At 34.1% G+C, this 24604-nt stretch overlaps 1 protein-coding gene and 1 non-coding gene across 2 annotated transcripts in view; both read left to right on the top strand.

The window, feature by feature from the left end:
• Positions 1 to 24604, top strand: part of MDGA2 (MAM domain containing glycosylphosphatidylinositol anchor 2) — an 873366-nt gene that overhangs the window by 620734 nt on the left and 228028 nt on the right. The gene's annotated exons all lie outside the window — the stretch shown is intronic.
• On the top strand, positions 1688 to 1791 carry LOC130042264 (small nucleolar RNA U13). The gene has a single exon (XR_008795197.1). It is a non-coding gene; the product is annotated as a small nucleolar RNA U13 (small nucleolar RNA).

The following is a 24604-nucleotide window of genomic DNA, read 5'->3' on the forward strand; positions in this document are numbered from 1 at the left end:
CATGGCTTTCTTCTGCCTCTGCATTCTGGAATCATTTGGAAGATTTAGGGGACCATATGGAGTGCTGGGCATTGAACTTGGGTCAGCTGCATAAAAGGCAAGCACCTACCTGCTGTAATATAACTCCATTTCTGATATGTTTTTATTTTGATAATTGTGGGCATTGTTCAACTCTAACCAACTAAGTGTTTATACTTCGTAATTTTTTACATGTCATTGCATTTCCATGTCTCTTTCATTAGCCAGTTTACTGGCTGTTCTACAAAAATATTAAAGAATTTTTGTTATCTAAAACAAAACAGTGATAAAATGAAATTATACAATTAAAACAGGCAGAATTCTGGAGAGATTGTTTAGTCAGCTGCTGGGCGTGCTGGGCATGTAGGAGGCCTGTGTTAAATTCCTTCCAGGGCATGGTCTCCAAGCACTGGAAGGAGAATTCCATGAACAGGACACTGGAGGTAGCCCCTGAGAACTGCCATGGGTGGCCCCAAAACCAAAGCAAACTAATGGATTTTATATACATATATATATAATTTATGTGGAGCGATAGCACAGTGGTAGGGCGTTTGCCTTGCACGCACCCAACATGGCCGACCCGAGTTCGATTCCTCCGCCCCTCTCGGAGAGCCTGGCAAGCTACCGAGAGTATCTCACCCGCACAGCAGAGCCAGGCAAGCTCCCCATGACGTATTCGATATGCCAAACACAGTAACAACAAAGTCTCCAATGGAGATGTTACTGGGCCGGCTAGAGCAAATCGATGATCAACGGGAGGGCCTTTACTTTACTTTACTATGTATATATAATCATTCCCCCATAAAATATATATGAAGGAAAAACTGATAACTCCTAAAATGTGTTCCTTGCTACTGTGGAAAGGTATCAAGCTATTGATCAGAAAATCAGTCTAAATTAATTGGCACCTGTCCAGAAAAAACTGATCAAAGTTAATTCACTATGAATTTCTGAATGTAAATTATTTATGAATTTCCACTTAGAAGGCCAATGCAGATCTTTCCAGGCTTATAAATTAATCAAATTAAATTGCTAGTCATCAATAGTTTTCTTCCATAATTTTTGATTAATAGAACTCTAATGATGATTGCTAAAATTGTACAAAACCAGTCTTTCAACATTCACCAAAAAGCAAATTTGTCTGCAGTGTGCAGGTGTTCCAATTAGTCATGTAGATTAAGTGTTTTATTTCTATTTTCCCAACTTAATATTCTGTAGTAATTACATCTTCCCAAAACACCAGAGATAATTTTATCTTATTATGTTGTATAGCTCTGAAATGGTTCCATTATTATATTTTAAAAAATTTGCCAGGCTTTACAAAATTTAAAACGTGTCAGATTTGGTTCTCACCTGAATATAGATTTTATTTAAGAAATGAGAAAACTATCTTTATTCAATAAGTATGTTAATTTTAAAATAAACTTTTAATAAAAAGTTTATCTGACTTGGCATCACCTTAAGATTACTTTTATACAATATAATATAGGCAAATTAGTTATACACTTTCTTTCTTCCACATCTGGTGGTGCTCAAGACTCTTGATACTTATAAGATACTTTACAGTATCAAAGTCCTTAATGGGTTGTCCACACACAAGGTAAGTGCCTTAATCTCTGTATTATCTCTCTGGTCCTACAAGTCTGTGTTATAAAGACATATAATCCTGATCCTTTTCGGTTTCATAAGCATGATGATTGGCCATTCACACGTTTCTGTGACATGTGCCTCCGATAAATCTTATTACACACTTGGCATATTACCCATTTGACATGAATTTAGAAAAAATATATAAAATGCATTATCCTTTTGATTGATAAAAGTGATAAAGTTTCAACTGAAACTGCAGAAATAAAAAGAATTTGGGGACAGATAGTATAGGGTTGTTTGCCTGCTTGCTTGCTTTAAATGTGGTCAAACCTAGTTCAATCCCATCACCATATATGGTCACCAAGCACTGCTAGGAGTGATCCCTGAGAAAGAAGCCAAGAGAGCTCTAGAGAACCACCAGATATGTCCCCAAACAAAGAAAAAGAAAGGGAAAGAAAGTGAAAGAAAGGAAGGGAGGGAGGGAGAGAGAGACAGAAAGAGAGGAAGGAAGGAAGGAAGGAAGGAAGGAAGGAAGGAAGGAAGGAAGGAAGGAAGGAAGGAAGGAAGGAAGGAAAGAATCCATCACATAAGCTTCAAACTTGAGGCTAAAGAAAGTACATCATAGTGGATTTTGATATGTAAAGTGAAACACCATTCTGAAAATGGTCTAAAATGGCTTTCACATTCAGAATGGTTTAAAAGTGTGTATATATTGGTGGAGGGATGGGTACTCGATCATTGTATAACTGAAACCCAAGCACAAAAATGTGTAAATCTACAACTGTACCTCATGGTGTTACACTAATAATAGTGAAAGATTAATAATTAAAACTGTCTGATTTAAAATATAAGAAGTAAAATATCCCTTATTCTATAATGTCAATTTTAAACTATAGAAAACAAAACTTACTAAGATTTCTATCTGATTTTAGTAACATAATAAGCACAAGTCATTATACAAAGAAATAGCTAAATTTTTATACATAACAAAGTACTACTATCTAAAGAAAATTTTAAAATATCAGTTTTAATATAATGAAAAACATTAATATTATAGTAAGAACAATATGCAATACTATGAGATTAACTAAAGAAGAATTGAGTAGTTGAAGAGATTAACATGGTTGAATTATAGTTTTCACTATGGTTAAAATATTAGTTGTTTTCAAATTAATTGGAAGCAATTTCCAAATTAATTGAACAGAATCATAATTCTATTCAATACCAATAAAAATCTGACAAATACTGCCTCAGTAAAAATCAATACAATCCCCAATAAAAATTCATGAAAATTTACATGTACATTTTAAATATATTTTTAAATGCAACTTATGTGGGAAAATTAAATAATATTGATGAAGGAACAAAATTTGTGAACTTACTCTCTAGTATGTGTGTCTCTGCTTGTGTGTGCTACCATGACTCTTTAACATATGCACATTTTTTAAAAATTTTTATTAGTGAAACACCATGAGGTACAGTTGTAGACTTACAAATTTTTGTGCTTGGGTTTCAATTACACAATGATAGAGTACCCATCCTTCCACCAATATATGCACATTTTTAAACCATTCTGAAAATTTTAGATTTTGGTAATTTAGAGGAAAGTTGCACATACTAATTTTTCATTGTAATAAACTCAGTTGGTTCTTTTCCAGACCTCTACATTTGCTTGTTTGGAATCAATATATGCCAGCAGTGAGTTTGTACCTTTAAATTTTTTCTGTACATGTTTATGAGAGAGCAATTAACACTATGTTCACAAGAAATACAAGAGCTGGAGAGAGTATAGTGGGTAAAGCATTTGCCTTGCATGGGATCAACTCTGATTCTATCTCCAGCATTCCAGGTTCCCTGAGTGCCAGAAAGAGTAACACCCGAAGATAAAGCCAGAAGCAAGTCCTAAGCACTGCTGCTGTCCCAAAACCAAACCAAAAGAGTCTCAAGTTCTCAAAACATACACAGAAGCAAATTGATATTTTATTGAATAATATGACAAGCATTAAATATAGTGTTTTCTGTGCCCAAAGGGGGGATGGGAAGGGAGGAGACAGAGAGAGAGAGAGAGAGAGAGAGAGAGAGAGAGAGAGAGAGAAAAGCACCAAGCAGGCAGGCAGTCAGACAAGAAAAGCACCAAAGGGGTGGGGGTGATGGGAGGGAATCTAAGGACATTGAACCTGGGAAATATACACCAATGAAGGGATGGGTGTTGGGACACTGTATGACTGAAATCTAATCATGAACAGCTTTGTAATTGTCTGTATCTCAGTGAATCAATAAAAAAGTTAAAAAAGAAAACTTCATAAAATTTTGAGTAGAGGTTAAACAAATCTGCATTCCCACTAACAGTGCATAGGCTCCCTTTCTCTTCCCACACTCATGACATTTGATATTTCAATCTTTTAAATTGTTATTTGTTTTTTCCTAATAAGAATTGTTGTTGAACTTCCATGTATCAATGGACAATCTGGCTAAATATATCCTCTGTTTCCTAAATATAGTGCTTGGAAAACAGCAAAATAAATGGTATTATATAGGAGAAAACTAAAAGAACACAAAATATCCTAACCATGAAACATTAATTGACCTTTATAAATATAACTTCTGTTCAACCAAAAAAGTAAATAAAAAATAAAATTAAGGAAGTAGGCAAGGCAGTATTGGTGGGAAATACATAATCACATATATATGAAAATTGGCTTATGTGTTGATTATATGAATATATACAACTTGGCAATAACCTGTCACTGTCCTCCCGTTGTTCATCGATTTGCTCGAGTGGGCCCAGTAACACCTCCATCATGACAAGCATTAAAATGTTTTAATGGGGGAAATATTCTTATTGACACTAATATGAAAAAGGCAATAATGAAGTGAAAAATGTTTAATATCATTGATATACCCCAAAATCCTTACTACAGAAAAATCATGAAAACAATTGAGTTCACCAAAATTTAGAGTTTGAGAAGCTACTAGTATGGTCATAAACTTTTGGTAAATTCGTAAATCTTCTTCCCTATGGTTTAGCATTTTTTATGGCTTTATTTTTAAAAATGCATAAATTCACATTATAGCATATTAGTTTTCTTAAGAATTTATTAAATGAAAATTAGAATTATGTGCACAAAATATTTATACAATAGTGTACGGAATTTTTTTGGGGGGGTCACACCCGGCGATGCACAGGGGTTACTCCTGGCTCATGCACTCAGGAATTACTCCTGGAGGTGCTCGGGGGGATCATATGGGATGCTGGGAATCGAACCCAGGTTGACCGCTTGCAAGGCAAATGCCCTACCCGCTGTGCTATGGCTCCAGCCCCAGATGTACTGAATATTTTTCATGGAAACTAAAACATGGAAATAGCAAGATGTCTATCAATCTAAAAATATTTAGAAAATGGTCCAGAGAAATAGTACAGTGAGTAGAGCATTTGCCTTTCACATTGCCTACCTGGGTTTCAATCCCTGGGACCTACACTCCCTCCAGCATAGAATTTCTGTTAAAAATAATCTTAAATAGATATGAAATCTTTTAAATGAATATAGACCATTAAAATGCCTAGTTTACATGTTTATTCTGTTTTATAGTAATCAAAATATTGTAATGAAATTATATAATCTTATATATAATATTGTAATGACTTTTTAAATTTTTAAATGCTTTGTTTATCCAGTTGTGTGCTGATAAGTCAGTTTTCTGGAAAAATGAAATATCTGATTTATATTTACTGCATGCAAATTTTCATGATGTATAAAATTAGACTGAGGTCTATTTCAAATTTTGTATTTGGGAAGATAAGCACATACTTTGCTGTCAACAGCAAGTTGAGGTAGTTCTAAACATACCATTGTTGTATTCTGTAGTAAAACAATGGCATTGCTAATGTATGTCTTAGTCATTTGATTTTCCTTGATTTATCTTGCTGGGTATATTCAGTGTCATCAAGTGTTTCAAAATATTAATTTAGAGCCATTTTTATTTTTTCTGCCATATAGGTGTTTGTTATATGATTTTTATAATCATATTTTTTGGTTATTTTAGATTTGATTTCCTTTTATTGTAGGGCCACACTCAGTTGAGCCCAGTGCCATGATTGGGGTTGCTCCCAACAGTGCACCTGTTGGGTTGCACTGTTGACATGTGCTATAGATTGACATAGATTGAATCTATGTCTCTTGCATGCAAAATATGTACACTAACCCACTACATTTTTCAGTCCTGCATTTGAATTTAAAATGTCATGTATCACTCATTTTTTAAAATTTTTGAAATATTATTCATGTTAATATTTCTATTTTTTTCTGACACAGACTTTTAATATTATAAGTATTCTCAGTTTAGTTTTAAACATATTCCATAAGTTTTAGTATATAACAATTTTTATTTTTTAGTTGGAAATACTTTCTGGCTTCTGCAGTGACATTATTTCTTTGATTCAGAGGTTATTTTACAAGATATTGTTCAAGTACATAGAATTTAAGAATTAATCTTTAAATTTATTTTTTATTTTTCTAGCTTGAATTTTCTTATTTTATTTTGTGACTCCAAGGATAGAATTTATTTATTTATTTTTAGAAGGTCTTCTTTACAAGGTCTTGAGTCGTGCCTAATTTAATTAAGCCTTATTTCTACAATATGTTTGGAGTGTTATAAATACGTACTCAAGCAATATGTGTACCAAAATTTTTGATAAATTTATTTTAATTTTTATCCAGTTCATTGTAGTTTATACCTCACTCTTCAGCAAATTTTCTTATTGACCCATGGATTATTTAGAATTATGTTAATCTATCTCTAAGGTTCATAAATATCTTCCTGCCATATTTTTGTCATTGGTGTTTATGATTGTCATTGATTCTATAATGGTTAGAAAGTTCATTCTGACTGACTTCAGAATGAATTATGTTCATGTCTCATAAGTACTTGAAAAGATCTGGTATTTGGTGTAATGTTTGATAAATGTCAACTTAGTTCTCATTTTAGGACATAATCATCGATATTCTGGCTGATTTGTAGCTGAAACACCCGACGCCTATTCTATACCTCTAGCCCCAATTTCTAATTTTATTTATTGTAATTTCTCATTGTAAAACTTTCATTTGCTGTATTGTATACATCTTAATTTTCTGATTAAACTTTGTAGCTTTTCATTTAGCTATATCCAGTGTTTTACATTATTTTGATAAAGTATCCAGTCAAATCTATTTCAGTATTTTCTCCTGAAAATCCCAGTGTCTTCATTGCTTATTATCTATTGTCAATTCTTCTATTATTCTTTGGTATGTCTCTTAGGAAAACTCTTTTGCTAGGGAGTTTCATTTTTATTACTAAACTTTGCCTGAGCAGATGAAAGACTTGGTATGGTTTATTTTTCTCCACATTTCTGACTCTTGGTGCATGGCTCTTAAAGTTTCCAGCTCAATGCTTGGACTACTCATGGAAGCATTTTGCCTGCTCTGTATTATGCCTTGAAAGAAAAATGTCAATGGTATGTTAGCAACCTATTTTTGTCTTTTTCTGATGATACTTCAAACATGTTGTTTGAACTTCAATTTAAGTCTATATAAAATAACTGTCATTGACAATATTATAAACCACGATGCCTAAAATAAAACTTTGGAAATTAAAAAATAGTTAAAGGATTCTTAAATCTTATTAGCTTTTAAAAATATTTCTCTTTAGAGGTAGAGCTGGTAACTGAGTAGTCAGAAATAAAAATTTGATTCAAAATATTTAAGGACTTTTACTTTTTTTTTTAATTTATTTATTTATTGAATCACTGTGGAAAAAGTTACAGAGCTTTCGGGTTTAGGTCTCAGTCATGTAAATATCAAACACATTTCCCTTTACCAATACTTATTTTTAACCCCGAACCCCAATAGACCCCCACCTCGCACCCCTCCCAATTCTTGTGAGGCAGATGAGTTCTAGTTAATACTCTATCTACTTTGACTAGATAGATTGTTTCGATAGAAGATGCACAATTATTGTTTAGAGTTTACGACCCACCCCCCACAATCAGACATGCTGAAACAGCGTTGTGAAATGATTTGCTTTCTACAACTTGGTTTAAGAATAAAATGATGTTGTGCGGCCGCAATAGCGGCCGCGCGGTTTTGAATTTCTGCTATTTTACTTATTGACCCTGGAAGAATTTCTATTAAAAGTTAGCTAGTTAAGAGATTGGTTTCTGTGCCCTGGAGTCGTGGCCGTGGTGGAGAGCTGCTCGTGGGGGGCAGCTGGCGACCTCGGTGGGGCGTGGGGGACGGCCCACAAAGCCCCCCTTCCCATGAGGTCCCTGCCGCTCCCGCCAACCCCGGCTCAAACCTGCTGTCCACAAGGCTCCCGTGCGGCCGCCATCTTTCTTTCCAGAGAGGAGCGGGCGGACTTTTACTTTTTATTATTAAAAATATTGTAAATCATTGTGCCTTGATAGAAAGTTTCAAAAAAGAAAAATACTTTTAACAAAGTACATTACTGTAAGAACTGAGACTAATTTCATATTTGGAGTGTATAATGAGTGATGATAATAGAACACAGAAAATTCAGGCATCACAAGCAAGTAAAATAGAAAATAATCCAGTATCTTAGCTTGATTCACTTTTGTATCATAAATTTAACATTCTTCAAGCTCCTAAAGAGGAAACTTCATTCCATATTTGTTTTAAAGGAGCAAAAATGTAATAGGATATGAAAAGATTTACAACATGATGATTTGCATAATAAAGGTGCTAACAGTAATGTCACTGCACAATATGATGCTAAATAAACAATAGTAATTGACAAATGAATCAACAAACATTGAAAATTTTAAATTAAGAAATAAGTGCATAGATCTTTCTTCCCTAATTGCAGATGTTTTATTGTAGACACTATTCAATAAAAATATAATCAGTGAACACTTTTACAGGTAAAATTTAAGAAATATTTATTATTACCGGTTACCGTGACATATCATATGACATTCAGCAGTTTTAATTATGGCCATATTATTTTAAATTTAATATAATTAGTAAATTACAACAGTGTTAAAATTTATAGTATTATTGCACAACTGCACAAACTGGCACCTGGTGTCCACAACCCTCCTCCTTTATGTCTCCTCTAGACTGATCTTCTCAGCTCTTCCTGCCAAATTTGGCAATTGGCTCTGTATTCCAGTATCAGTGGTTTGTTTTTGTTCAGCAATTCCTGCATTCTCATTTGACATTTTCTAAATTAATAGGATCATCCTGAAGTTGTCCTTTCTCCTCTGATTTATTTTGCCTAATGTGATACTCTACAGTTCTATCCATGCTGCAGCAAAATGAATGATTTCATCTTTTCTTATAGCTGCATAGTATTACATCATATATATATGTATATATATATATATATACATATATATATATATATATGGCTGGAGTGATAGCACAGCGGTAGGGCGTTCGCCTTACAAGTGGCCAACATGGCCGACCCGAGTTCGATTCCTCCGCCCCTCTTGGAGAGCCCGGCAAGCTACCGAGAGTATTTGATATGCCAGACACAGTAACAACAAAGTCTCCAATGGAGATGTTACTGGGCCCGCTCGAGCAAATCGATGATCAACGGGAGGGCCTTTACTTTACTTTACTTTATATATATATATATATATGTATATTACTATCACCCTGTTGTTCTTCGGTTTGCTCGAGCAGGCCTGGTAATGTCTCCATCTGTCCCTGTCATGTGCAAGTGTAGCCCAATGACATAATGGGGGCTCCTTCAGGGTCAGGGGAATGAGGACCATTCATTGTTACTGTTTCTGACATATGGAGTATGCCACTGGTAGCTTCTCAGGCTCTGCTGTGTGGGCGGGATACTATCGGTAGCTTGCCAGGCTCTCTGAGATGGATGGAGGCTTTTGGGGCTGTTTCTAATCACCTTTACAGGTGTTCCTAGTCAGGCATATAGGAGGGTATGATACTCTCAATAGACTGCCGGGTTCTCTGAGAGTGAGAACTAGAGAATAAGAGGTCGCACAGGGCTTCTGGGAGCTTGGTTTTATAGTCTCTGGATGGCCGTTGATGGGTTACACGGCAGTTAGTGGGTGTAATTTTATAGATACTGGAAGGTGGGAGAATTGGGTGGAGGAGGCCCAGTCCCAAACTGAGCAGGCTTGGAGATCTCAGCCCCGGATCCCGCACACCTGGGTCCCTCTGCCAGTTCCTCATCCCAGCATGTGGAGAGTGGTCTCAGCATGACTTTGGCTGGGTCCCGGAGGTCTTCAGCTGTCGGGGCTCTGCTTGGGGCAGAGAGGGAAACTCAACCCATCCTCCTCCAAGGGGCCCAGGTGAGGATAGCCACATACATACATACATACATACATACAGCCACATACAAACATACATACAGCCACATGTATGTATATGTATGTTATATTTATGTATATATGTATATATATGCATATAGATATAGATATGTAGATATATATGATATAAGTTAAGTATTATAGCTTGATCTATTCATTTGTAATTGCACATTTGGGTTGTATTGATATTCTGACTATTGTATTAAGTACTACAGTGGACATGGTTGTGCATATATTCTTTCAGATTAATATTTTTGTGTTGGGGTAGATGATAAAAAGAATCTTTGGGGACATATAGGAGTTTATCTGGGTCTTTTATTTTTGGGAGATTTCAATAATGCTTTCCATAGAGGTGGAATCATGATATTGGGTCACATTATTTTTTAAAAATAAACTCTCCATAACATTCCATTTTTAACTTTAGTTTGTGTTTGGTTGATTTTTTTTTTTTTTTTTTTTTTGCTTTTTGGGTCACACCTGGTGATGCTCAGAGTTTACTCCTGGCTTTGCACTCAGGAATCACTCCTGGCAGTGCTCAGGACACCATATGAAATGCTGGGAATCGAACCTGGGTTTGGCCGCGTGCAAGGCAAACAGCCTACCCGCTGTGCTATCACTCCAGCCCATAATTGATTTTTAATGCTGGTTAGAGTTAGGGTAGATAAGGATAGAAACTTTAAAAGAATTCCATTTTCATATCAATGATAAAGGGGTAAACTGGTGACTGGTTTTCAGAAGATTGTGTGAGTGACTGGCATTTGAAAATTAAGAGCTTGTGAATGACTGTTATAAGCTTTGGTCCATGAATGGGAAAGATCTTTTACAAGATTATAGAAACAAGCATCTGTTAAAGCTTGAAAAGTAATCAGTAATAAGAGGCAGAGAAGGAAAGTGCTGCTATAGAGCTATAGAGTAAGCTGGGGAGGTGGGTGGTAGTGGGAGGGAAACTGGGGTCATTAGTGGTTGGAAATGGACACTGGTGGAGGGGTGGGTTTTGGATCATTGAATGACTGAAACCTGATACTGAACAGCTTTGTAACTGTATCTCACAATGACTCAAATTAAAAAATTAAACTTAAATAAAAACAAAAAAATGTAATCAGTGACAAGTTAGAAATGAATAGAGAAAATGGTTAGAGGAATTACTGAAGAAAGATCTAGAACTTGACACAATAGTGGTTGCCGGTACACTGGATCATCCTGATATAGAAGATGAAAGGAGAAATGAGGCCTTATCAAAGATTGGCCCTACCTGGAATATATTTAAGTCATTTTTATTAAGCCTATTTATTTTTCCATTGAAGTAAGAAACCATAACTATAACTGAATCTGTGAGAGATGGCTTCAAGTGGAAGCCTGTGTATGATGATAACAGAAGTACAAGGATGCATTAAAAGGAAGATAAATGAAGCATTGCTGAGCAACAGAGATTATAGCATTCTGAATAGCTATGTATTTCAATGGTATCTCTTAAGAAGAAACATGGTATCTCTCATGCTTCTTAATTATGATTGTTTAATTATTATTATGATTGTCTGGGTGGTCTTGTTAACTCTTACCTGTTTTTGTTGTTTTAATTTCTTGTGGTTCAGAAAATTGAACACAAAACTTTACATTGAGCAAGGCAAACATTCTGCCATTAGGCTATATCCCAGCCCAAATGGGTTTTTTGGTGTTTTGATTGATTTAGAGTGGTGACAAGGATAAATCTTGAATCTTGCATATTTTATCACTGACCCTTTTATAATTGAATTTAACCATGATTTTCGTTTCATCATTACTACAGTTTAATAATAACATGTGGTTAGTGTGCAATCACAAAGCGGGTAGGAAAGTCCCAAGGCTCGCTCTAACGGGCTGCTTTCGGGAGTCTCAGGCCACTTCCCCACCCTGGAAGGTAGGTGCAATGGGCAGACGATCAGTTGCCATTTATTCCATTCTGCCCACATGCCTGTTCCAGTCTCACTAAGATCCTCATTCCTGTCTCCTACTCTCCCTCTTGCTAGTCTCTCCAGCCTCTCACTCACTGCCTTGGTCTCTTTCCAGTCCCTCTCCATCTCCTGCATTGGGGGCAGCATAATCAACATATCAAAGCCCTTCTGGATCACTGATCTGGCTCAAAGACTGAAAAACCACCTAGGGTTTTTTTTCTCCTTCCCTTAGTCCAGTAACTTAATTAACATCTTAATTAACATCTTAAGTCTACTTCTTAATATTAGTTATTTTTGTATGGACACAGTAAGAGATACATTGAGCTTGTAGGGTGGCTCTCCTGGGAAACATCTCACCACAGGCTCAGACTACAGTGCTCAGGCCAGATTAATCTTTCCTAACCCTAGCAGGGTCCAAATCTAGTTATTACTTTTTAAATCATGACAGAATTTGTCCATGACCAAGCTCTTAACTTATAGTTAAGCATTATGGCACTTTGGCCAGAACGATTTCGATGCCAGGGTAGCACATAGGTCACTGCTTGCCCTGGGTCCATCCAGTCCCTCGTCGGGACCCTGCTTTTGGGGTGCTAGGAAGAAAGGGAAATTGAGGCTTAAGTCGAGAGAACAGATGCCCAGGAGTGAATATTATACAGAGTCAATCAACTCCCAAGTATAAAAAGCATAGCATTAACTGTCTTCCTGTGTCTATACAAAAAGGATATTGCTCTGAATTAACTATACAAAGGACTTAAGGAGAAGAGAAAAGCAATATTTACAAGTTAACAGATTCTGATTAGGAGACAAAGGTGACTGAACAGGTGGGGAAGCAGAGCACAAAAAAAAAAGAGGTTACAGATAAACAGAGGAATGGGAGCACTGTGATGGGAGTGACCCAATAAATCTAAGCTCCTTGTGCAAAGCAGAAAGGACAAATCAATGTTATCCTACAGGTTAGTGAACAACTATTCAAAGTGCAATAATCTATCCTGGAACTATTTGTGTATTTGTGTGTTACTTCTTTCCGAAAAATAGAAAAATATTCAGTAGTACTAGGGGAGTCTTGAAAGATAACAATATAAAATAAGTTATCTTTAAAGAGTTCTTTTATAGAAAAGTATAAATTTTAATACTGTTAAATTTATTTTAAGAATTATTTCCCATTGAAGTAAAAATACTTTCAAAGCCTCTCAGAAATAAGTTTAATCTGACTCATTGTCCCTAAATAAACTTGTGATTATATAAATAAAACAGACATCTCCTGGGCCAGAAATCATTGAATTCAAGATTATTTTTAGTACTAAACATTATTTTTAGCACTCCTCTTGGTTTTTAAAAACTATATCTGAACAAAGTATCTCTAGTTTTGTTTAGAATCATGTTTTCTTCCTGATATGCAATGGCAGAGGTCAGGTCCCTCTAATGCCTCAATTATGTAATTAATTCTAATAATCCTTTTAATTCAATTACACAAAGCACTAAACCTTCACCTTTCTTTCTTAGTTCTTTCATTCTATTTTGTTCAAATCCCGATGGGCTGCATATAGAAACAGGAAGAAAAACAGCTTGACCAAATATAATGTATTTGTCACATTCATTTTGTCAATACAGCATAAAATTAATTAATATCAACATTACTACTAACATTTTGATTCAGTAAAAGTTTCCTATAATAAGTCTAAGTGCAAAGACAAAGTTAATTTGACTGCTTTTACCATTAAGCTTTTTAAAAATGTTCAAGATAATGCTATCAGAAACTACCTGCATTTTTATAGTCATTTATCTGCATTTCAATATTACTCCGTGACTGTTTCTAGTGATATCAGAATAAAAGTAGAATTAATAAAACTTTTGTCTATCTGAATAGTCAAAATTAGAAAATTCCAGTAATGTTTGGATACCTGTTGATTTACAAGTAGAAATTGCAGAATCAAGATCAAAATTAGATGTGCCTTTGTTCTTTGGAGCTGTTATAAATCATGCATTTTAATCTATTAATGATCTATTTCCAAGATAATTATTTAGTGTTTTATTCCACTATGTACCTCAGTAGTTGCTAAAAATTTTACCTAAATAATTATCAAATGATAGAGGATTCTTCATTAACTATGTCAAATAACAGATAAGAAATTATTAAGTTCAAAAGGTTTCTTGATGTGTACCAAATACCCATCAAATATTAATAATGGCTTACATATGCTCTAAATGATTCTGTGGTGCTATCTCAACTGCTCAATTGAATAAAAAGAACTGCTAGTACTGATGTATCCTAAAGACCATAGGTAGACTAGGAATGCAAAAATTCATGTATGTGTGTGTGTGTGTGATGCCAAGTACTCTGCATTATAATTTTCAAAAGTTTACTTTTGAAAGATTAGTTTGTTTGCTTTCATAAAATATGTAAGTGGAGTTACCGAAGATTTTGGTCTTAACATTGCCTCCTATCCCCAAATTTCAAAAGGAATGAATACAAGCACAAATTCTTTTATGTGCTATCCTTATAGCTAGTTGGAAATAAATTGTAAAGATTTTCTATGGATCTCTCTCCACCCCCACAAGTGATTTGTTTTAAAAATAAACTGTTTTTATGTGAAACTCTCTTGGCTGACTCTTGAAATATCTGCTGTAGTTTGCTGTGAGAACAGATTAGTTACTTGTCAGAGATTATGATCTCAAAGTTATTGCTGCTCAGTATATTTCAGTTTTTTTCAAATACACAGAGAAGTTCACTAGGATGTGTTTTTAAACAATGCCTTTGTGTCTGAGCTTCATCCTGAGGCAAGAATGTGAACCTTTGATGTTGCCTAAACATGCAGATCTACAAATTTTATGCTAAAGTAACTTCAATGACCACTGGTCCCAGAGCCCTAAAAGAGTTCCCTAAAATAATATTACTTTCTTCACACTTTGCATATCAAAATCCACTATGCTATATTCTCTTTAGCCTTAAGTTTGAAGCTTATGTGATGGATTCTTTTTTTCCCTTTCTTTCTTTCTTTCTTTCTTTCTTTCTTTCTTTCTTTCTTTCTTTCTTTCTTTCTTTCTTCTTTCTTTCTTTCTTTCTCTCTCTCTTTCTTTCCTTTCTTTCCTTCCTTCCTTCCTTCCTTTCTTTCTTTCTTTCTTTCTTTCTTTCTTTCTTTCTTTCTTTCTTTCTTTCTTTCTTTCTTTTTTCTTTCTTTCTTTTTTCTTTCCTTCCTTCTTTCTCTCTCTCTTTACTTCTCTCTTTCTTTCTCTCTTTCTTTCTCTTTCTTTCTTTCTTTTAACAAAATTGCCTCCTAAATTTCCCCATTTGTTGTATGAAAATAATCAAAGGTATTGCTTATTATTTGTTCTGTATACCCTGTATGCCTCTTCTGACAATATTACCGATAGTGATACTTTTCTTGTATACTGTTTTGTTTATACTTCACAGACAATCAGTTTTATAATAGGCCATTTTGTCCTCATTAGTTTTGCTGCAGGAAAGTTTAGTGCATAATCTCTTATTTGCTGCTATTAAGTAAATATATATATATATATATTATAAATTATGTATATATATATTATAAATTTCACTTCTGGTTTTGCCTTTTTCTTTACTTATTCGTGTATAATTTCTTTTTTTACTTCAATATGCAGTATATGAATGTTGAAGTCTCTTAACTCTTCTTAGACTATGGCAAGGTATAAATAAATGAGAAGCTGAAGTTGTGTCAGAGTCTTACTTATATCATATCCCATTTTTGGAGGGAGAAGAGTTAAATTTCATATATAGAGCTCCCATACTGAGTCAAAAGCACTCAACTAAAATTTGTGATATAACCACAGAAAACAAAACAGTGATCCAAAATTTCAAGAGAGACTACATTTGACAAAAGTCACGTATATCTTTCACAAAAGAAGTGTGATGAATTTTGAAAGGAAGAGGTTATTGCTCTGAACTCAAATGATAGAATAAGAGCTGATAGTTATCAACAAAGTCAGTAGCAGCAGAAATGAAGCGCTCTAGCAAAACGAAACTGACACAAACTAAAAATATGTCTGTAGGTAGCCATTTAATGAAGAAAAAGTAGTTCTGTTCACTCAGAAAATACATAGTACCTAGCTATTACAAACAATAAATGGTAATAAATTCTCAAATTTTTAAAACAAATGCAAAACTGTGTTTCTATTACTTTACTAAAAAAAATTTCTGGGACATATGCAATACAGTTTAGAGTAACTTTTTAAGAAAAGTTTTGTTCTTTAAATAGTTGTGACTTTAGAATGATATATTTCCAGTCATACAGAAAAAAAGTATATTATAAACCAAATGTTTTCTCTGAGTTTCAACTGGATAGATTTTAACTTTGCTGTAAGTAAAAATGAGAAATTGTAAAAGTATAGAGTTAGAGTAGATATATGCAGAGGATTGAGGTAAGGGAATGTTTTAAGATCAGATAAATTTAAATAATTGCTCTCTTTTGTTACTCCATGATGAAACTAAATGTGAACTTTATGTGGGTAAAGTTCTGCTCCAAGTCAAAGAAACATATTTTACCAAAATCCTTGAAATAGTTATTCTCCAAACTTCTCATTCATCTGTTCCTCTGCTCTATGTGGAATTCTGAATGAATTTGTTCACACATGGATATGTCCTTCTACTATTAGATAATATTTACAGATAAAATAGTAAGGAAAATGGGAGTCAGTAAGTAAATGTTTAGAAAAATAAGACTCACTGAGTATCATATCTACTCATCTGGATAAATGATATATAAGTGTATATGTATACACACAGACATACACACATGTCAACTTTGATAAACTGCTATTTCTAATTGCTCCATATTTTTTGTCATTCACCATGTCTGACAGATTTCAGAATTATACATGGCCACTTGAGAGAAAGTGTAAAAAAATGTTTTATTTTTACTTTTAATTACATGAAATTAGTGGTATTAAAACATACATAGGTGTGGTACATATATCATGGCTCCACATTTTAGATTTTTATTTATTTATTTTTCCAGAATTCTGGAGATTTACCATTACACAGTATTAATAGACTATTTCTTTCCTCTATTAAGTGTTTTTCAGAAAGACAGATCATTTGTTCTAATTCAATTAAGGAAAATATTCTGCAACAAGATTCTACAGGATTTTGAGGAGTGATTCACAAAAGGCGTGTGGTATTTATCAGGCACCATCACTAATTGGCACCCACTTGTGTAAGAAGGATTAATTTATTTGCTTGACAAATATTTTATTGAGTAAAAGTCAGTTTCCCTGCCTATTTTTATTTGATATTATTTACATTTTATATTGATATTTAATGATTTTTTTCTATTATTGATTTTTAAGGAAATAATAAAAATTGCAGGTTAGTTTACAATGAGACTAGGTGTAAAACACAAACTTCACTGCTAAACACTGGGGATGCAGATCAGTAGGAATACATAGTAAAACCATGACAGTATTTTGTATTCATTAAATAATTTCTTAGAGTAATTGACAAAGTGGCCACATGTGCTCAGGTTAAAGGTTAGATGACAGTCAATAACATAAATACCTGGAAATAATTTCATATCAATGTCCTATGGATAAACTTATATCCCTTTTTTTATTCTTTTTTTTCCATATTACCAAACTAAGTGAATAACAAATTTTCTTTTGGAAAACATTGTGCTCAAGAAGATGCTGGCATACAGAATCTATGTATGCGGGTAGCTGAATCAAAAGAATAAAAATATTTTTATAAACAACTCTGTGGAGGAGGGTGTTCTGGTAGATAATAGTTGTCCGTCTAACTGTATGCATTGGTAAGAAATATAAAAGAGACAAAATCAGATGTGTTTTTTTGGAGAAGACAACATATTGAATAAATTAGTAGGCAATGCAAATGTGGGGAGGTAGTGTGCAATAAAGAACCAAGTTGGGAAAGGTAGATTTAATGGAGAAGGTCTTTTTAAAGAAAGAAAAGTGGGTGAAGAGATCAAGATATTCCTAAAAGTGGTGATATGACAAGTTTTAGCTATTGAATCAGAGAGACTAGAATGCTTCATCACATAGAAATGTGGTGATTGGAAATAAAACAATTATAACTCAAAGAAGTGGAACCAATTAGTTTTCACTAAGGTGGCATTTGTGCTGTAACAGAAACCAAAAATGCTAAACGAGTTTCAAAGTGATAGTGTAGGAAAGGAAGAGAAAAAAAAAGTCCAAGTTTTAGACAAAATAAATGGAAATAAAATCAGTCTGGCAGCTAGGAATAAAAAGGCCAGATAAAGTTCCATATAGCAAATGCAACAAGAGTGTGCTCTGACCTCTAGAACATGTCCTCACTAGCTATTGAAAACTAGTCCTATTACTAATGGGAACTGAAAACTAATTTGAATGAGATTAAAGGTGAGTGGTTTATATATTACTGTTTTGACAGTGAGAAAGTAAAAGTAAATGAAGTGGCTACACAATATAACTTGAGGAAAGACTTTTTAAGTGTTTGTTTCTTTTTTTTTCCCCCAGTGAATATATTTGATCATGTTTATAGATTCATGGTAATGTCCTTGTTGTAAAAAAAAAAATCAGGCAAGACCAGAAAGATAATACTGAGATTGCCTTATAAAGCTTGCCTTATGGAGACCGAACTGGTTTTGATCCCTGGTACTCCAATTGGTCCACTGAGTCCTGCAGGAGTGACCCCTGAGCCCTGGACTTGGACTAAGCCCTGAGCACTGATGACTGTGGCTCAAAAGAAAACAAAAAAAAAATGAGAGAAAAAATACGTAGAACATGATATTAATATGTTTAGGGATGTAACCTGAGATAAAAAGCACAAATAAAGAGTGGGTGCCTTTGAAATAAATATGCAGTGATAAAACGCTCAGAATAGTGAGAGCAGTGCTAGAGTAAAAGAAGATTTGACTTCTCTTACCCCAATTTCACTTTATTTTTTAAATTAATTTATTTTGGGGTCATGCCTGGTGATATTCAGGGTTTATTTTTTGGCTCCATGCTCAGGGAACACTCCTGTTCTTGATCACTTAACATCCCATTACTCATCAATTTGCTTGAGCGGGCGCCAGTAACGTCTCCATTTACCCCTGTTGCATGCTAGTGTAGCCCAATGGCATCTGCTCATTCTAGGAACACAAATAGCCTCAACCCGAACGTTCAGGGTCTTGACAAAGAAGTCTGACCATCTCATAGGTTGCCGGCCACATGATCTTTTGACATCCCGTGGAATCCAGTAGGTAATGGCTCTAATCCAGCAGTCATCTCCAAATCTCATTATGTGTCCAGCCCATCTGATTTTCAATGCTTTGGCAAACGAGACCACGTCCCTGATTCTTGACTGTCAACAGAACTCCAGATTTCTGTCATTTGAGTGAAGCATGATACTCCAAGCATAGTTCTTTCGATTCCTCTTTTGGAGACCCGAATAGTATTCTCATCCTGTTTTTATCACTCCTGTTGGGATTCAGAAAACTATGTGGGATCAAATCAAGATTGGCCATGTGCAAGGCAAGCACCCAACTCAGTGTACTATCACTGTGTGCCCCTTTTCCCAACAATGTTAAATTTATACTAGAAAGCTGTAGTAATCCAAGCTGTAGTACTCGAGTTAAGGACAGAATCTCAGACTGATGGAATAGAACTTAGAATCAAAAAAACAGATTCTCAAGATTAATGGACACCTAATTTCTGATATAAGGAGCAAAAAGTAGGAATTGGAGAAAGAAAAGCATCTTTAATAAATGGTGTTGGGAAAACTGTTTAGGAAGGTGCAAACTGTTCAGGAAGTTCAGTCCCCTTCCAACACCATGCAAAAAAGTTAACTAAAATACCTTAAAGACCTCAATATTAGACCCAAATTAATAAATTGTAATGGGAAAGACATAGGTAAAATACTTTGTAACAATTAATCCAAAGAATTTTCAATGAAGCAATGCCATTGGTAAACCAAACAGAAGCAAGATAAGCAAATGGGAGTACATCAAACTAAGAAGGACTTGCACTGCAAAAGAACAGTGACAAGAATAAAAAGCCACCCTATACACTGGGAAATAATCTTTGCCTATCACTCATCTGACAAAAGATTATCATCCAAAATTTATAAAGCACAGGTTGAACTTTACCAACTCCATTAAAAAATGGGTAAAATGAAAAGAAACTCTTTCAAAGAAGACATACAGTTAGCGAAAAGGTAACTGAAAAATTGTTTTACATCACTTATCATCAGGGAAATGCAAATTAAAACAAGATATTTCAACTGCAGACTAATGAAACTGGCACAAAGAACAAAAACAAACTGTTGGCATGGGTATGCTGGAAAAAGAACCCACTGCTGGTGGGAATGTTGATTGCTATCTTTTTGGAAAACAATATGTACATTTCTCAAAAAAACTAGGAATTGATTCCTCATAGTACAGCAATTTTGCTTCTTGGTATTTGCCCCAAGGGCCCCAAATTCTATTCAGAAGGGACAGTTTTAGTCCTGTTTTCATTGAAGTAGTCCCAAGTTCATTGTAGCTATAATTCACAATTGCACAAATCTGGATATAATCCAACTGTCCAAGAGCAGACTATTGGACAAGGAAACTATGTATTCATATACATAATGGAATACTAATCATTTATAAGAAAAGATAAAATCATGACATTTGCCGCTGTGTGAATGGATTTAGAGAGTATCAGGTCTGAGTGAAGATAGTCAAAAGGAGAGGGGCAGCCAGAGTGATCTCTCTCATATCTGTGTTATTAAAATTTTTTAAAAATTCCCAAAGGCAACAGAAATTAAGAACTAGTCTTTAGTAGGAATCAAATCACTGAAGGAGATCAGGGGAGGAGGATGAAGGGGGAACTGGAATATTGGAAGAGAGAAGCTTCCCGCTGGTGGAGGATGAGATGCTGGAATATTTTGTTCATGAAACCATGCCATTATCAGATTTGTAAACTATGGTGCCTAAATAAAAAAAAAATCAAGGGTTAGCCATGAAATGGAAGATCAAGCTTGTGCTCTCTGATAATAGGGCAAAGGTAAAGAACAAAGAAGTGCATCTTGTGAAATCATGAGGAAATTTGCTGTAGTAAAAACTTAGCTAGAAATAAGTGTTGCTTCAGTTTAAAAAAAAATCTCTGTTCCACATATTTATCATGCTGTCAATCCTTGCTTTGAAATTTGGCATCTAAAAGAGAGAACAATTCTCTCCTTATTTTCCTCTAATTCTCAACAAATTCTTCCCTCTAGGAAGTAGTTTTATTTTTTCTTCAGTATCCCTGCCATATTATCCAATACTGATACTCACTGTCAAGATTGTGTCTTTTCTTCACCATTAGCCTCTTTATTTTTGTAATTTTGGCAATAAACATAGTGATAGATATTTGGTGGTAATAAAGAAAAGTTGAATCGAAAATAATTAATGTTATTGTTAACTTACACTATGTTGCTATCAGACATTCAAACTTTCTTAGATCAATCAGTTTTATTAACTCCTTTTTACATATTTGTGAAACTGAAGCACTGTTGCATGAATTGTATTACATCACACAGCTAGTAAGTAATGAGGTAATATTAGAACCCATACAATCTGATCCCAAAAACTTAGTCTTCACTAATATCTATGGTGATTCTCCAAGATTTTCATTGACCTTCAGGGGAACTTGGTGTCTAGGAATCTTTCAATACCAAATTACAAATATGTTTTTCTTTTTTTAACTTGGAATTCAGTCACCATGACTCATACTACTGTTAATGATAGTTTCATAAACAATGTTTCACTGTGTTACGTCACACACAAAACCAGAGTCACTTCCCTCTACCAATATCCCATAGTTCCCTCCTATCTGATACCGTCTTTGTAAATTCAGATGTGTACAACATTACCTTTAGTCATTTCTTATTCCCTGTGTTTCTTTTTTATCCCAGGTATGAATGACAATGTGTCTCTGCTGATTGAATTCACTTAACATGATACTCTCTTGTTCCATCCACATAGCAGCAAATTGCAGGATTTCATCTTTCCTTTACTGAATAGAAATCGAATGAATACAAAAAGTTTAATTTATTTGTGTTGAGGTATTAGACTTAACAGTAGTGCTGATAGTATTGTTTTATACTTGTAGCATGCCTGCACCAAGCTCCACCTATTATTCCAAGGTTGCTCCCCTCCTCTCTTGTCGTCTTCAGTGCAAAATTTTTTCGTTTCCTCTTTCTATTTTTCAGTTTGGGGGCCATATTTAGTGGTGCTCATGGTTTACTCCAGGCTCTGCTCTCAGGATTAAATATGGCATGCTTTGGAGGACTATATGAGATGACAAGAATAGAATCTGTGTTTGTAGTATGAATGGCTATATCCACTGTATTCCCTCTCCAACCCCTTCACATTTCTATTGAACGTGTCTCAGTGTTTGTTTTCATTGGAGATTAGCTAATCCCTTTATTTCTTTGGAAGCAAGATCACCTGCCATTTTTCTTTCTGATTCACTTCACTTGGCATTACCCACTTCAAAGCCAGACAAGTCACCATAAACTTCAGAATTTCATTTTTTCTTATACTTGATTAATATCTTCTCTATACTTTCTTTTTTTCACACATCTGTTGTTGGACACATGAGTTGTTTACAAATCAAGTCATTGTAAATAATGTTTTGGTAAACTTGGAATAAGTGCCCGGTGGCAGAATCTCAGCGTCATATGGATGCTTTTTTCCTAATTGTATAAGGTGTCTCCAAACCGTTTTTGCAAGAAACTGAAATAGTCCTATAAAGCAGTGAAAAGAGCTCCTTTATCCCATCATCCCTGAAAGCACTTAATATTTCAAGATTTTTACATATATGTTTATACATGTTATATATATATGTGTCTATATATATATATATTCCATTCTCAATGATCTGAAGAGGCATCTCCTTGTCATTTTGATTTGCTTTTCCTAATAATTAGTGATGGTGACACTTTTCCATGTGCCTGTTGGCCATCTTTATTCCTTTTTTGAGGAAGTGTTTGTTCATTCAACTTCCAAAGTTGTTTCTACCTTTGTTATGGAACTTTGAGATAGTATATAAATAAAAGATTTTGGATATTCCATAAATGAGAATGTTTATATTTTAATACTTTGAGGTAAGATAAGATAAAGGCCCTCCCGTTGATCATCGATTTGCTCGAGCGGGCCCAGTAACGTCTCCATTAGAGACTTTGTTGTTACTGTGTTTGATAAAGAATCTCTTTTTTTTATTAAGAAATCTAGGATTTTTCCTCAGATTTTTGGTGAGTCAAAAGAAGTAATTTCATGCTAGGCTATATAAAGTTAGGTCATTTGACCTTTTTTTGTGTTTGATACTTAACAAAAGTTATTTCTTAATAATATTTCAAATGATTTAATTAGGCTAATGATTCCCTTATGTCTTTTTTAAGTCTAGTGATATGCTGGCACTACTTCATAGTATATATTTTCATAAATTAATGACCCTTCTTTATGCTGATTTTAATGTTCCTCCTTGTTTCCTTCTGATTCTTCATTTCTAATAAACAGGAAGATAATTGTTTTCTAAGACTCAGGCTCTCAAACTTGAGAGTACTTTACTATCTCCTCTTACATTTGTTAGCTACATATATATATATATATATATATATATACATATATATATAGTAAATCCTATTCAAGAATTTTTGTTTAATATATGAGCATACCCAAGAACCCAAGAACTTGCATTTCTAACACCTTGTTGGATATACTATTGCCACTGTTTAGGATTTATACTTGGAGAACTGCTATTTTAAACTTAATATGTCACATTTCAGTGTCAAATACAATGTATATTCTCAGAGGATTTCTGGTCATATCATCTAATCATTTCCTTTAAGAATAAGTTTATATAAACTCTTTTTATATGAAACTTATTTCTCCTGGTATGTCTGTCTTAATGAGGAACTAACATCTAACTACACTCTAGGTGTTGCAGGAATTGATTTACAAAAGGATATGTTATATAATCAAATTTTTTCTAGGGTGCTCAGAATTTTTCATTTTTAAAAATAATACATTCACTGAATGATGGCACCATGCACTCCTTGTTATCCTTTTATTTTCCATAGATACCCCTTGTTCTTTTTACAGAAATGGAGTCATAATTTGACTTTTTTCTTTCAATTAATATGGAATATGAATCTTTTTACTTCACTTAACACTTAAAATACATATTTACATGTACCCCTAACCACATTATATCTGCACTATAAACTTACTTGTGCTTATTGTTTATCAAGATACTTATATTTATCTCTGTATTAAGTCTGAACAGCTCAGTTCTTGAACCATATTGCTTGGGATTTTGTATAAGTATGCTGTAATTAACTTACCTTGATGGGCAGATACACAATTATTCATATATATCATACTGCCTTGATCAATGTAAACAAGAATTTAAAAATTAGTTATTGTGGTTTCATTTATACTAGTGAAGAAGATAAATGCTAGTCAAACATCTGAACCAAGATTTTGTTTATTGTTTGAGAATTTGGAGTCTTTTTTTAACACAGAGACACTGTAAAATGGTAAATTTGTATTTTGCTCTTTTTTTCTTTTTTCCTGGAAAGTTCAGAGCCAGGTTCTCTCCCAGCTTCCAATTACACAGGATATAAAAAATATCTATAGTACCATTATTTTGACCTTATATGCTTAGTTGACACAATTTCCTCATTAAAAAAAGAAGAATATTATTGTATGTTTCTAAATTTTTTTAAAGACTTGAAGAAAATTAGATTACTTAAAAG

Source organism: Sorex fumeus, unplaced genomic scaffold (assembly GCF_029834395.1).
Source record: "Sorex fumeus unplaced genomic scaffold, SorFum_2.1 ptg000098l, whole genome shotgun sequence".
NCBI lineage: Eukaryota > Metazoa > Chordata > Mammalia > Eulipotyphla > Soricidae > Sorex > Sorex fumeus.